Genomic DNA, 13,647 nt, shown 5'->3' on the forward strand with positions numbered 1-13,647 from the left:
TGTCGGTTTCAAAACAACAAAATGATGCTTTGATATTGACAAGGAACAAAGATTACGGGAATCCACAGCTGTCAAACAACAAGGATAAAGATCAACCTAGTAGTTCGATAACAACTTCGATAGATGTTGCGCCACCCATCGGTCCCAAACTGACAATAAAACCGCCAAAAGGAGTAGTACACAAATCGACATTTAATCCTCGTGCCAGAGCAGCACAACATTATAATATAGTGGAAGATTTGGCCCAATCGCCATCCGCTATGTCGACACTTGAGGTACTACAAAATTTCCCATCCCAAAAGCAGGCTTTATTATCAGCTATCGGTGGGGTAGATCCAAAGGATTCTAATCTTGTGTCCTTTAATCATAAAGGATACAATCCTTAGTTACCAACTCAACTAGCTTTCCTCATTCAAGTGAAATCCCTCAACAAAATTGTTCATCGAACAATTATTGATGAGGGAGCATCTACATGTATTATATCGATGAGTTGCTGGAAAACTTTAGGATCTCCAACCTTGTCGCGATCTTCGACGACATTAAAAGCATTTGACGGACGAACATATACCCCATATGGTATTCTAAGTAACTTGCAGGTTGAACTAGGAGGGAAAACAATAGAAATAGATGTTGAAGTAATCAATGGAAACCTCGATTACATCATCCTACTGGGAAGACCATGGATATATGTTATGGCTGCTATTGTGTCGACCTATTTTAGGAAGATTGCATTTCCTTTTCAAGGAGGGATTACGATCGTTGATCAACAAACCTTCCTCCCCAATGGTTCTCAAGTTACGGGAAGAATTCCGATGATCCATGGAAGCCCCCATTCGCTTCAAAATATCGGAGTAGGCCTACTAAAAGACCCTATATTAATGGGGACTTTTGCACTTCCACCTCCCATCAATCTAGCGGAAGTAGCGTCGGTAGGAACCTACAATATGATATCTTCAATTCGAAAGATCTCAGAAAATGATATGAACATGGATCATACGCAGGTATTGCCTCCAAGCCCAATAGAAATATTGTAGCAATCAATGTTTCTAGCATGGGAGGCAAACCCAAATCAACGCTCATCAAGCGTTTGGATAGATAGGTCTAAGGAATATGGCACCCCTTCAGATCCTTGGTCGCGAGTGCATGACACCGACGAAGGAATTTTTAAATCAATGGTAATTGAAGGGGCACCATGGGAAGATTACCACCATCGTTCCCTTCTTCCGGATTGTGAAGAAGATAATCCTGATGACCTTCATCATCCCTCCGTTTTTTATTTCCTATCAAATACTGTAAACACGGTGGATTCCGAGAGAAACTTGTCTAACATTGAAGAGACTATCGCCACAAATATCTCGACCAAAACAGATATTGTAGAGAATATTTATGTTGGCAAATGTTGTTCTTCTTCATAACTGGAAATATATAACGCTCTTTTTCGCGAATTCAGAGATGTCTTTGCTTGGTCATATGAAGAAATGCCAGGCATTGACTCGAGTATAGTTGAACACGAAATCAAGATGTATCCAGATGTCAAACCAGTAAGACAACAGCTACGACAGGTGCACCCCAAGAAAGCCGCTGCCATCAAGGCGGAAGTTGAAAAACTCCTCCATGCTGGTTTCATTTACCCGGTTCCTCTAACCGATTGGGTATCAAACATTGTTCCTGTTATGAAAAAACAAGCAACGATTAGAGTGTGCGTCGATTATAGGGATGTAAATCAATCTTGTCCAAAAGACAACTACCCTACACCCTTTATTGACCATATAATTGATGAATGCGTCGGATGTGAAATCTTTTCATTTATGGATGGATTCTCCGGGTATAATCAAATAAATATCCGCCCATAGGACCAGTCAAAGACTGCATTTATTTGTCCGTGGGGCACATTCGCATATCGAAAATTACCCTTTGGTCTAAAGAACGCAGGGGCAACATTTCAGAGGGCAATGAATTATGCCTTCCACGACATCAAAAACATCGTTCAGCCATATCTCGATGACCTTCCAGCTCACTCGCGAAAGCGGACTGATCATCTGCAGCATTTAAGAGCGATATTTCTACGTTGCCGACACTACAAGATACGACTCAATCCACACAAATGTGTGTTTTGTGTTAGTTCTGGTTGTTTACTTGGCTTTGTAGTCTCAAAGGACGGGATTCGTCTCGACCCATGTAAGGTTCAGGCAATCATAAATTTGCCTCCACCTTCGAATTTGCTTCAGATTCAGAAACTCCAAGGGAAAGCAAACTTTCTGAGGAGGTTCATTCCAAATTACGCCGAACTTGCTAAAGGTTATACGCGCCTGTTGAAAAAGGAAGTGCCCTTCATCTGGGATCAGGTTGCACAAGCTTCCTTTGAGGCTTTAAAAGAATCCCTTATGAAAGCATCATTAATGTATGCTCCCGATTATCAAAAAGACTTTAACCTGTATCTGGCTGCAGCGGATACAACCATCGCAATGGTTTTAGTTCAAGAAGACAACAGAATTGAACATCCTATATATTATTTAAGCAAGAACTTAAATGATACAGAAAGAAAATATTCTTATGTTGAAAAGCTAGTGCTCGCAGCTGTTCAATCGATACAGAGATTTCGACACTATGTCCTCTTTCAGAAAACTACCATTCTGTCAGATTGCAACCCCATGACTTATATATTGTCGCGACAGTTGCTTGGGGGCAAATATTCAAAATGGATAGCAATTCTACAAGAGTTTGATCTGGAATTTGTAAAATCCAAATCAAAGAAAGCCCTTGTTTTCGCAGAATTATTATGCGATCTCCCATCGTCGTCCAACGATGAAACATCCGAAGAAACAATCGTGGATGAATCTTTGTTTCTGATATCTTCAAGCAATCCGTGGTATGGAGATATAATCATCTACCTCCAAACCCAAAAGTATAGGCCTAATACCTCCCGCTCCAAACAAAAACGTATTCGATACCAATCAAAAGACTACATGATCGTCGGTGATACACTTTACCGTCGTGGTGTCGATACAGTTCTGAGGAGGTGCCTCACCCATGAGTGTGTGGGGGGCATCAATTCGGTTACACTACAGCATAAATTTTTTTACGAGCATGATACTTCTGGCCAACAATGTTCAAAGATTGCATAACCGCAGTCAGAAGTTGCCACGCCTATCAAATTTTCGATAGCAAAACTAGAAGACTACCCGCACCTCTACAGCCAATAGTTGTTGTTGGGCCATTCACCAAATGGGGCATCGATTTCATGACATGTAACCCCACCTCGACCGGGGGGTGTGGTATATCATAGTCGCAGTTGACTATTTTACCAAATGGGCCGAGGCGATGCCTACATTAGATAACACTGGTGAAATAGCTGCCCTTTTCTTTTTCAATCATGTAGTCGTCGGATTCAGCGTCCCACAGGCTATAGTCACAGATCATGGATCACATTTTCGCAATCACATGATGGTCGAATTAGCTGCCAAATTAGGGTTGTCGCATGACAACTCTACTCCATATTACCTGTAAGCCAACGGACAAGTTGAAGCAATCAACAAGGTCCTGAAGCGCATGCTGCAAAGGATGATTGGAGTTCACAAAAGGAGTTGGCACTTGATCCTATACTAAGCTTTGTGGGCATACCAAACATCGGTAAGGAATGCAACCGGGTTTACACCTTTCCAACTGGTGTATGGCCTAGAAGCAATCTTACCAGTTCAGTGTGAAATCTCGTCCCTCAAACTCGCAATCGACCTTCTCCCCGGAACTTCAGAGGAAGAGGCTCGTTTCTTGGGACTAATCAAATTGGATGAAACCCGTCGTGATGTCGCTTTGGCTAACGAAGCCCATAAGAAATGAGTCAAGGCGCAGTTCGACGAGAATGTCAAACCCCATGTCTTCTCAGAAGGTGACTTGGTCTTGCTTTATGACCAAGAATCTGATAAATTGGGAGCAGGAAAATTCAATTCTTTATGGATGGGCCCCTATATTGTTAAGTGAGTGTTAGCAAAAGGAGCCTACGAGTTAATGGATTATGACGGGATTCCACTGGCGCAACCTCGTAACGGGTTGTACCTTAAGCGTTACTATGCGTGATTCAGTATAGTAACATGTATGCTTTTGTTACGTTTTTGTTTTCGCTAAAGTATTTGTTTTGGTCAAGTAATCCACTTTTTACATTTATTGCAGATGTCAAACCTATTAGATTCATGTGTTGGATATGCTGACGGAGCGAGTCGTAGTTCGCGGAACCTATCTTCTGCGGCCTGGGCCATTTTTTATCCAAGCGGTGAGTTAGTAAGTTTCAGAGGGGTATGTATTGGTCAATCAACGAATAACATCGCTGAATATAGCGCGTTGATAGAACTTCTCTCTGATGCCATCACACATGGCATATGCCGACTAATTGTCAGGCTAGACTCACAACTCGTCATACTACAACTCACTGGTATCTACTCTGTCCGAAATCCAGCTATTTATCACATGTTCCTAAGGGTCAAGATTTTGGAAAGGCAATTTGATTTTATTCAATATCAGCATATTTCCATAAACTTAAACACATTAACCAACTCATCGGCAAATTATGTGTTAGATAGACATTTGCAACATTTATAAAAAGAAGCATCTCATCAATATTTGCGGCAGGATCATGTAACTTAACCAAAATAAAACTCCAAAAATAAAAAATATATATAACTGTTTATGGTTTACACATAATGTTCTGTAACCAAGAAAAAATTGGTCAAATGACCCAAAACGCAAAACGCTAGGGGGGCACCCTAGTCTAATGATGCTCGTGATAACAAGTCACTGCCTGTGCAATCATGCGTAAAAGCCTAGTCCATCGACTTGGCACGCCAGTAGTATGTCGTTGCAACCTCAAAGGAAGGTCATCAGTCCTCACATCTGGAATACCAAGAGTGAGGCCCTCGACCTTATCCTGTAACGCTGAAAGAGTCTCCGCCACATCAAGGTCATGAAGGATAGCCCTTCCCACAACCTCTCCTACTAGAGCGGCAGCTGGTACTCTTAGACGTACTACTGGCCGAACGGGACCAACATCTGCATGAGAACATGAGTTTTGATTAGTCTTGATAGAGTAAAGCACAAGGACATTATAAAAGAAAAATGATCAACAGGAATATGGTCAAAGAATTTACCAATGGCACCCCACTGTTCGCCAGCCGGCAATACCAAATCTGGGTCACCCCGGAAGTCCATACTAGCATATGGATACTCGGAATAAACCATCTCCTGATGATCAAACCACCCGAAGAAGGTATCAGAAAAGGAAATCTGAGACTGACCAGCATGCCTAGACATATGGTCGACCCATCTCTACATACGTGGTTTAGTCGGTGGAGGCAAACCGAGTGCAATATATTGCGGCTGCATCAGTGGTATCTTTTCCAAGGCGAAGGCGGTCAAAATAGAACCGTATCCAAAGTTCTTCAACCTCCCGCTTTTCACCTTGGTCAACTGTTCTTTCATCACAAGGAGTACTGCGTCACACCAGTTGAACACCTTTGGTTCGAGGCATTCCAAGACGTACTGCATATAAGATCGGTTGGCCACATGGAGAGCCGCACCACCAGCCATCCTACCAAAAGTGAATAGAATGGTCCTCAAAGACTTGTCAGTGTCATCTTGGATGATGATCTTGTCGTCTTTACTCGGCTGAGATCCCTCTCTGCAATACCTGCGAACATAATCTCTCACAGATTCACCTCCATGGGCCGAACCTGATAAAGAGATGGGGGCACCCCGTCTTGATAAGCCGATCAAAAAATAGATGTCCACTACAGTCAAGGGGATGAATTTTCCCCTAATCTAGAATGCCTGGCTGGTAGGATCCCAAGCATCGAGCAAATATTTCAGCAAGTTGATTTGTTGTCTCATGCTAGAGATGCGGAAAAAATTCAAAAGGCCACAGTTCCGTAATGCATTTACTGTAACTGGATCATGTAAGGCAAGCATGTCATCTTCCTCATGCTCATGTTCTCGCCATTTAATGGTCATCTTGCTCCAATGAATCTCTGAAAACAAACAAGAGAAGAGTTAGATCTTGATTTGGTGAGAAACAAGCAAAAATTTCCGTTAAAAACTGTGCATAAATTTCCTCCCTTGCGCTCATCGCAGCTACAGTAGTGCTCTGGGTGCTTTGCATGTAAATTGGCCAGTAGACAGGTTAACATCCAACGCACCTTTTGATACATAAATAGTGCGATGGAGCCAGGGCAAGTTTTTCAAACCCCAGAGGCTCAGAAAAACCAGAGATCAGAATCAGAATGCAAAATGGAAAGGATGAAATGAAAGAGCTCAGGTTTAGCTCCTACCTAGTCCAAACGGCGCCGAAAATCGTCCACAGAATCTCCCGGAATCAGCTGATGAAAATCAAGGGGGAAAAACACCTCCAAAGCTCCAACAAGCCAAAGTTCGAATGAAATGGTAAAATGAGAGGTAAAAGCACTTTTAAAATTACTTTTTATGTGATTCAAGTAAAATATTAGTGTCTTAACTCATTTTTCAAACATATATTGTTCATTTCTAGCTAGTTTGATGAAGCAATTGAGCATGCAGTACAATCTTTGAAAGAACAAAGCTATTTATGCTAAAGTCAAGACATGACCATTGATCGAGCAGTTTTAGCACATAGTTCAAGCTCGTTAAAAAATAAACATAAGTCATGAGCAAATGTTTCCCCCAGTGTTTAAGCTCAATAAAACAAAATGAACCGATTTCCGATAAATAAGCATCGTGAATGTAGTACTTCAGCCTTTAAAGCCTTGGTCGTGTTCTCACCATCACCTCCACTCTGTATTGGCCGATCATTCACCTCCATTTGATTGTTTACCCCTTTTGAGGAACAGCTGCGAAGAGTGATCTGGTTAGCCATCCTTGTAACACTGCCATGATTGGAAAATTCCAAACCTTACCTGGAATCAATTGCTACCCAATTTATCACTCGTTCCTCAAAGACGAGTCTCCTTTAAGCTCTTTTCAACTGACTCGTAAAATATGAAAAGATTGCCGAGCCATTGGCCTCTCCAGCTTGTTAAGGGGACCGGAAGTGCTATCCCTCCTTTAGATTTTAATCTTTTTGGACCTGAGGGATTATTACACAAAAAGATCGAGCGCTTGTTTTGTTCGGCTCGTTAAAAGTACCGAAAATTCATCCCTTCTGTATTGTTTTATACTTTTTCGGACTTAAGGGATTAGATGATGAAAAAGGATTTTTGGAGTTTCCTTTACGTCCCTTTTTAGACTCTCTAAAATTGAAAAGGACCGAGTTATATTTGTCGTTAAACTCGTTAAAAAACCTAATAGCGACAAACTTGTCTATAGACGAGAACAAGTTTCACTATCGCTAGGCTCGTTAAAACATAGCGATGGGTTTGCCCGAAGGGAAAATTATACGAAGGGAAAATTATAGAACAAGCATATGTTATCCTCCTCAAGCTTGACAAAAATAAAGAGGTATTGGTCAGCAATGACTGGGGAAAAATTGGGAAGAAAACTTGAAGAAACTTTGTTGGTAGCAAGTCGCTCTTGAACATGACACTTTCACTCCGCATCCAAGTCGGGTTGGGTTGTTTCAGTCACCGGTCACATCACCATGGTCACATCACACCATCCACATTTGGGGTTAATGCTACCAATCCATCATGTCAATGTCGCCGATATGTTCAAGAGAAGTCACTCAGAGAGTTCACCTGTGTCTCACCCACTGCAATACATCTACGCTCCATCCTTTCATGGCCGCCACCCTGAAGCTTATATCACCAGACCGTTTTCACCTCCATTAAAATCATTTGATCCGTTCCATGTCATTGATGTGGGATTCATTAAGGCCCTCCTATGACGAATCGCTTCTTGTCGACATCAGCTCATTATCCAAGAAGTCGATCTAGGAACACCCATTTCAGTACTTTGAAGCTTGCATGCCTCAATGGCAAGTTTCTCACTTCCGGCGACAGGTTTACATCAATGGCCTTCGACCGAAATATTTTGCGTGGTGTTCGACGCCAAGTCCTTTATTCACACCACGTGAATTGTACTGTAGTACCTTGAGGATCATTATCATTATCGGTGATTCCTCTCGCGCCTGTTAACAGCTTACATCATTGGCTGGTAATCAGGCGATGTCTTTCCATGTTCGACTCCAGAACATTGCTCACATGGATCGACTTGTACTTTGAGTGAAGATCGAGTGAGATTGAGGAGCCCGGATCTAGTTTCATCCATCCGGACTGTGATATATATTCAGGAAAATAAAGACATCAAAATGTACATCATTGCTGCATAGATAATCATCCAATCAAAGGGATGATGGCTCTACCAGAATCATCAGTCTACACTCAGACGATTGTCTGTCCTATGTACATGAAAATGAATTTATAAAGCTGAGCATGGGAATGCCCGCCTCAGCTAGATCATGAAAATATTATGAAGATAATGTATTGTATTGTTTCTTATTACAGGTCTCCTCCCAGCTTGAAAGAACTTCGGATCCTCATGATAAAGCATTTCACCTGACATCAAAAAAGATTAACGACCTCATGATTTAGGGGGCAACTGTTATAGACATTTTTGGGCACTGCAACCCCAAGCATAAAATGTCCATAAACCAAGGGCTCCTAAGTCCCTAAAAGTGTTGTTCCAGCCCCTAAAGGAACAAGGTCAACTGATTACAGCTTCTCCCAGAAGTTTTCCATGAAAAACTACTCAGAACTGGTCAAAACAAGATCATTTCACCTACTCCATAGGCAAAGTGCATTGCATCTCACATAAGTACACTCAATGGGTGCATTGTATTTCAAAAATCCCTTCTATGGGGTGCGATGGGCGAGAAGAGACAAATGGCAGTGTCAATCCGCGAGGTGGAGAAGCATGGAATCTTCCAAAAACTTCTCCTGTGACATTTGCCTCTCTGAATTCGACCAAGGATGAGTAAGAGATCATCAATCTCCAAGTGGAAGCAAGAACTATCAGACGGAAGACACTAATCAAATCACAAGCTGACTCATCTCCCTTACAGATATCTATATATGGATCCCTCATCCCAGAGATCCAGAGGCTGGGAATTTTGCATCTTGTAAGGAATTGCTGTTGGTTTCTTGAGGCAACATCATAGTGTTGGGTGATCTAAGCTTTGCATGAGGTGAAGAAGGGCTTACTTGCTGAGAGGATGATGCTGGGTTAGAACAACTGGTTGTAACTCTCTTGGCTCTTTCTTGATTATCAATAAAGCTATTCAAGTTTTCCTCCATACTCTTGTGTAATTTATGTTTTGTGCATTTGTATGGTCAATTTACATCTGATCCTAGATTGTTTATGATAATAGATCCATGTTCTTGTATAGTGTTATGCTGCTTTGATTCTGCAGGTACTCTGTGAAGCTGGGTATACGAGGAAGCAAGTAGCAAAGGACTATCAGAAGAGAGAGGAATCGAGCAGGGAACCAAGCGCAAGACAGAGTTTGGTCTCATTTATTCTTCTCTCATCTATCTTTCATAAAGGAAAACGAAAGTAGTTTTACTTTGTTTGTTTCTAAGGTAGCTACCACACCTTAGTGGGATTAGCAGTTCTGCATAGACACTTTTCCCTGTAACAGGGTAGCTGTGATGAGATATTCCCTGGCACTCAATACAGACCTCCCTGCCAGGATAGAACCCAATCGATTTCAAATCCTTGTCAGAACGCCCATGGGGAATACAATCTTGATTTGGACGCATGACACAGGTAGGGCAATAGACCTGAAAAATAACATAGCAAACCAGATTGGCTATCTGGCAGGCGAGCAAAATCTAGTAACAGGGGGTAGATCACTACAGGATCACAGAACCTTGAAGGAGTACAACATCAAGCCAGGATCAACTATCATTCTCAATATGAGACTGCGAGGGGGTGCAGCAACCAGCAAAACAATAGAAGGAGGCAGTGGATCCAAATTGAATCACAACCCAGCTAAGCACCAGCAATACAGAAGTGAAGGAGCGTCCTACAAGCATATTTTACAAAGTGGGAAAGCTCCTCCGTCAGTCCCAAAGTAGGCCGGAACAGAACCAAGCCCATACATAGTGGAACAACTACAGCAAATACCAGAACTAACAATCGATATAGCAGAAGCAGAAAAGGTATGTGACAGCTATGAAAAGCAAGCCATCATTTGCCGATTTAATGGGTTTTGGCCCAAACCCTTGGATCTGTTTCATTGGATACTCACAAATTGGTCTTTGGACTGTGAGATCCACCTCTGTTCAAAAGGTTTTTTCATAGTAAAATTTCAGTCGATAGAAATCAAAGAGTTTGTGCTTCAGCAAGGACCGTGGTTTTGGGGCTCTTCGGGTCTCTTTACTACTCCATGGTTCCCGGAGTTTGACGCAAACACTTATGTTGTATCTCGGATGCCTGTATGGGTACGCCTTCATAATCTCCCCATACATTTCTGGGACCATCAGATACTTGCATGTATAGGTAACTCCATAGGCAGATTTATCAAAATGGATACACAAAGAATTGAAGAAAGAATTTATACATTCGCACACATATGTGTGGAAGTAGACCTTAGTAAAGGATTACCGGGAAACATTAAACTGAAATACAAAGACCGTAGCTGGATGCAGTCATTAGATTATGAAAATACAACTTTCAGGTGTAGAATATGTCGGCAAACTGGACATTTGCAAAATGCATGCCCAGAATACAAAAAGAACAGTCGCAGAAAGAAGAAAACAGGTAACCATAAAAAAGGATGGAAATTCTCTTATACAGAATCAGACATGGAGGAAGATAATGAGGAGGAAGAACCAGTCCAGGATGAAAGCAACCAAACAGAAACTCAGAGGACAACCCCACAAGAACCTATGGAAACACAATCGGGAAAGAACACAAATTCATTGGAAATCAGTGGAACCAAAAGGCAGCACTCTCCAGAAGCCTCTGATTCAGACAAGGAAAATCCTCGACCCGGCGAAGATAATCCTCTTCAACTTGTTCCCATAATTCCATCCCAAGGAGAATGGCAAAAAGTTGAGAAGAAAAAGGGGAGAAAGACATGATTTCTCTCAATTCTCCTCCTTGTAATCGCTGCGGTCTTTCCTCATATTTCTTGTTTAATTTTTTATTTTTTCTGTTAAGCATTCCAACTGGACGGGCACTGGTCCGAGCTTTCCTCAAGGAGGAGGCCGTGTATCTGTCCAGTGTTTCTCTCTACATGTCTAGCTGGACGTGGCTTAGTTTCCTCTTCCAGCGAGCTCTATGACTCCCAATTATAGAGCAAACTGAATGCTGCGGCATATACTTGTAACTTTTTATCTTGGTAATAAAAAGTTCGCTTTTTTCTTTGGAAAAAAAAAGCATTCACAGAAATCAAGAAGACAACATTCACACAAGCTTAAACACAAAAAACGATAGAAATGCAATGCAAGACATGCGAAGTGGGCTTACCCTAAAATAATTGAGATGAATGTGCCGACGACTCTTAGATGCAATGTGGGATGTGAGAGCTACAAGATCGATGTGAGGAATGAGCTCTACAATGTTTGGTTCATAATTTTTGATAAAATCGAGGTTATGACGCGCATGTCACAAATCTAGGAAAAGCGACACTTGTGGGAGGTTTCTGAAATAATGCTTGCATGTAACCTCCAGCTGCTAAAAATAGATCCCTAAATCTAGGGATTCCTTTGCATGCTACCTTGGGAAAAGAATTCCATGCATGCAAATCAGTTTTTCTCGGTCCCGGAGGGAATCGGTCAACCTGAAGGCACATGCATCGGTTTGCAAGCTTGGTATGAAAATCTATGTTGTTCCTAAGCTGAGCAGAGCTGGTTGTCCTAAAGGGATTGCGTAATTTCTAGGAGGAACAAGTGAATGTCTACCAGGATTGTGCATTTTCTCGGCTAAGTAGCTGACCTGGGTTAGATTGCGCAATTTTCTCAAGGAAGCCTCTCTGACTACATTGCGCAATTTCTGAGCCCAACAGACTACTTGACTGATTTGTGCAATTTCTACTAGCTGTTGGGCTGGCTTTCCCAAAGGGATTGCACAATTTCTACTAGCTGTTGGGCTGGCTGTCCTAGAGGGATTATGCAATTTCTAGGAGTAGTAGGTGACTGCTGCCCAGAATTGCACAATTTCTAGCCTGAGTAGTTGTCCTGGGATGAATTGCACAATTTTTTAGAGGAAGAATGTAAGGAATAATTGTGAAATTCTAGAGCTTAGATGGGTGTCCAGCTGGGTTTGCACAATTTCTAGAGGGAAGGTTAGTTCCCCTCTAGAATTTCACAATTCCCAGAGGAAGCTGCTCAACTAGCAACTGACACTATGCCTGGAAAGCAGCCTGTGAAGGAGGTGGAACAAACTTGCATACACAGGATGATAAGACTTTATGAAACAGTTGAAGCCTATATGCTTGACGATGCAAGACATGATGCTGAGGATGGTTGGTAGGGAGGCTCCAAAATGAAGCTAAGGAAAAATTTTGGAGGGTGCTTGTAGCCGCTACAACCGGATGCAACACACTATAAATCAAACACATGAATGTAGTTGAAGCATTAGTTAAGCCAAATGGAACAACAACAAACACATAATGCCCATACTTGGTCCAGAACGTAGACTTGTAAATGTCTTCCTCTTTGATGTGTACCTGATGGTATCCAGATCTCAAGCTAATCTTTGATAACACTACTAATCCCTTCAACTAATCAAACAAGTCATGAATCCTCGAAAAAGGGTATTTGTTCTTGATTATCACTTTTTTCATCTGCCTATAATCAATGCATAATCTAAGAGTACCATCTTTCTTCCTCACAAACAAGACCTGTGCACCACAAGGTGATACACTTGGCCTAATGTATCCCTTGTCCAACATTTCCTTCAGCTGCAATTTTAATTCAATCAACTTAGGTGTGTTAATCTTGTAATGTGCTTTCGATGCTGGAATTTTCCCTGGCACTAGCTTAATAGAAAAGTCTACCTCCCTATGAGGTGGAAACTCTATAATGTCCTCAGGGAATACAACCTAAAATTGCTGCAAAACTGGGTACTTTTTCAACACATCTTCATCCTCAACCTCCTTACCCTTATCACTAGAAATTGTACTGCAAATAACTTGCACCCTTTCCTGTGGCTATGCTTGGATTGCATGGCTATTACCATATTAACTGATGTGACTTTCTTCTTACCTTGCAAGACTCTTGGTTCTCCATTGTCATCAACACACTCAATAGTTTTTTCATGGAATTCAACGTTGGTTCTCTATAGATACAACCAATCCATGCCCAACAAAATAATGAATGATCCTAATGGTAACACTTTCAAATGTGTTGTTGGAGGCATACCATTTAAATTAAATGCACAATATCTCACCCAATGATGAACTCTCTTCTTTGTACCTATAGCCAACTTCACCAACCAAGACTCTGCATGCAATTCCTTAGTCAAAGCACACTTATCCACCAAGTCAGGACTAACATAGTTATAGCTATATCCAGGGTCAAACAAAATAGAAATAACTTGATCAAAAATCTTATTGTCCATCCCAATGATAGATGCATGGTGTTCTTCTTGCCTATTGTCCACTATTGCATAGATACATGGAATACTCTGACCAACATCCCCAACAGTCTTCACCTCCTTTGCACTGTATATCTTAGGCCTTCCACC

The sequence above is a fragment of the Pinus tabuliformis genome, chromosome J (assembly GCF_031772625.1).
Source record: "Pinus tabuliformis cultivar Carrire ecotype Pingquan chromosome J, CPIR1, whole genome shotgun sequence".
NCBI classification, from domain to species: Eukaryota; Viridiplantae; Streptophyta; class Pinopsida; order Pinales; family Pinaceae; genus Pinus; species Pinus tabuliformis.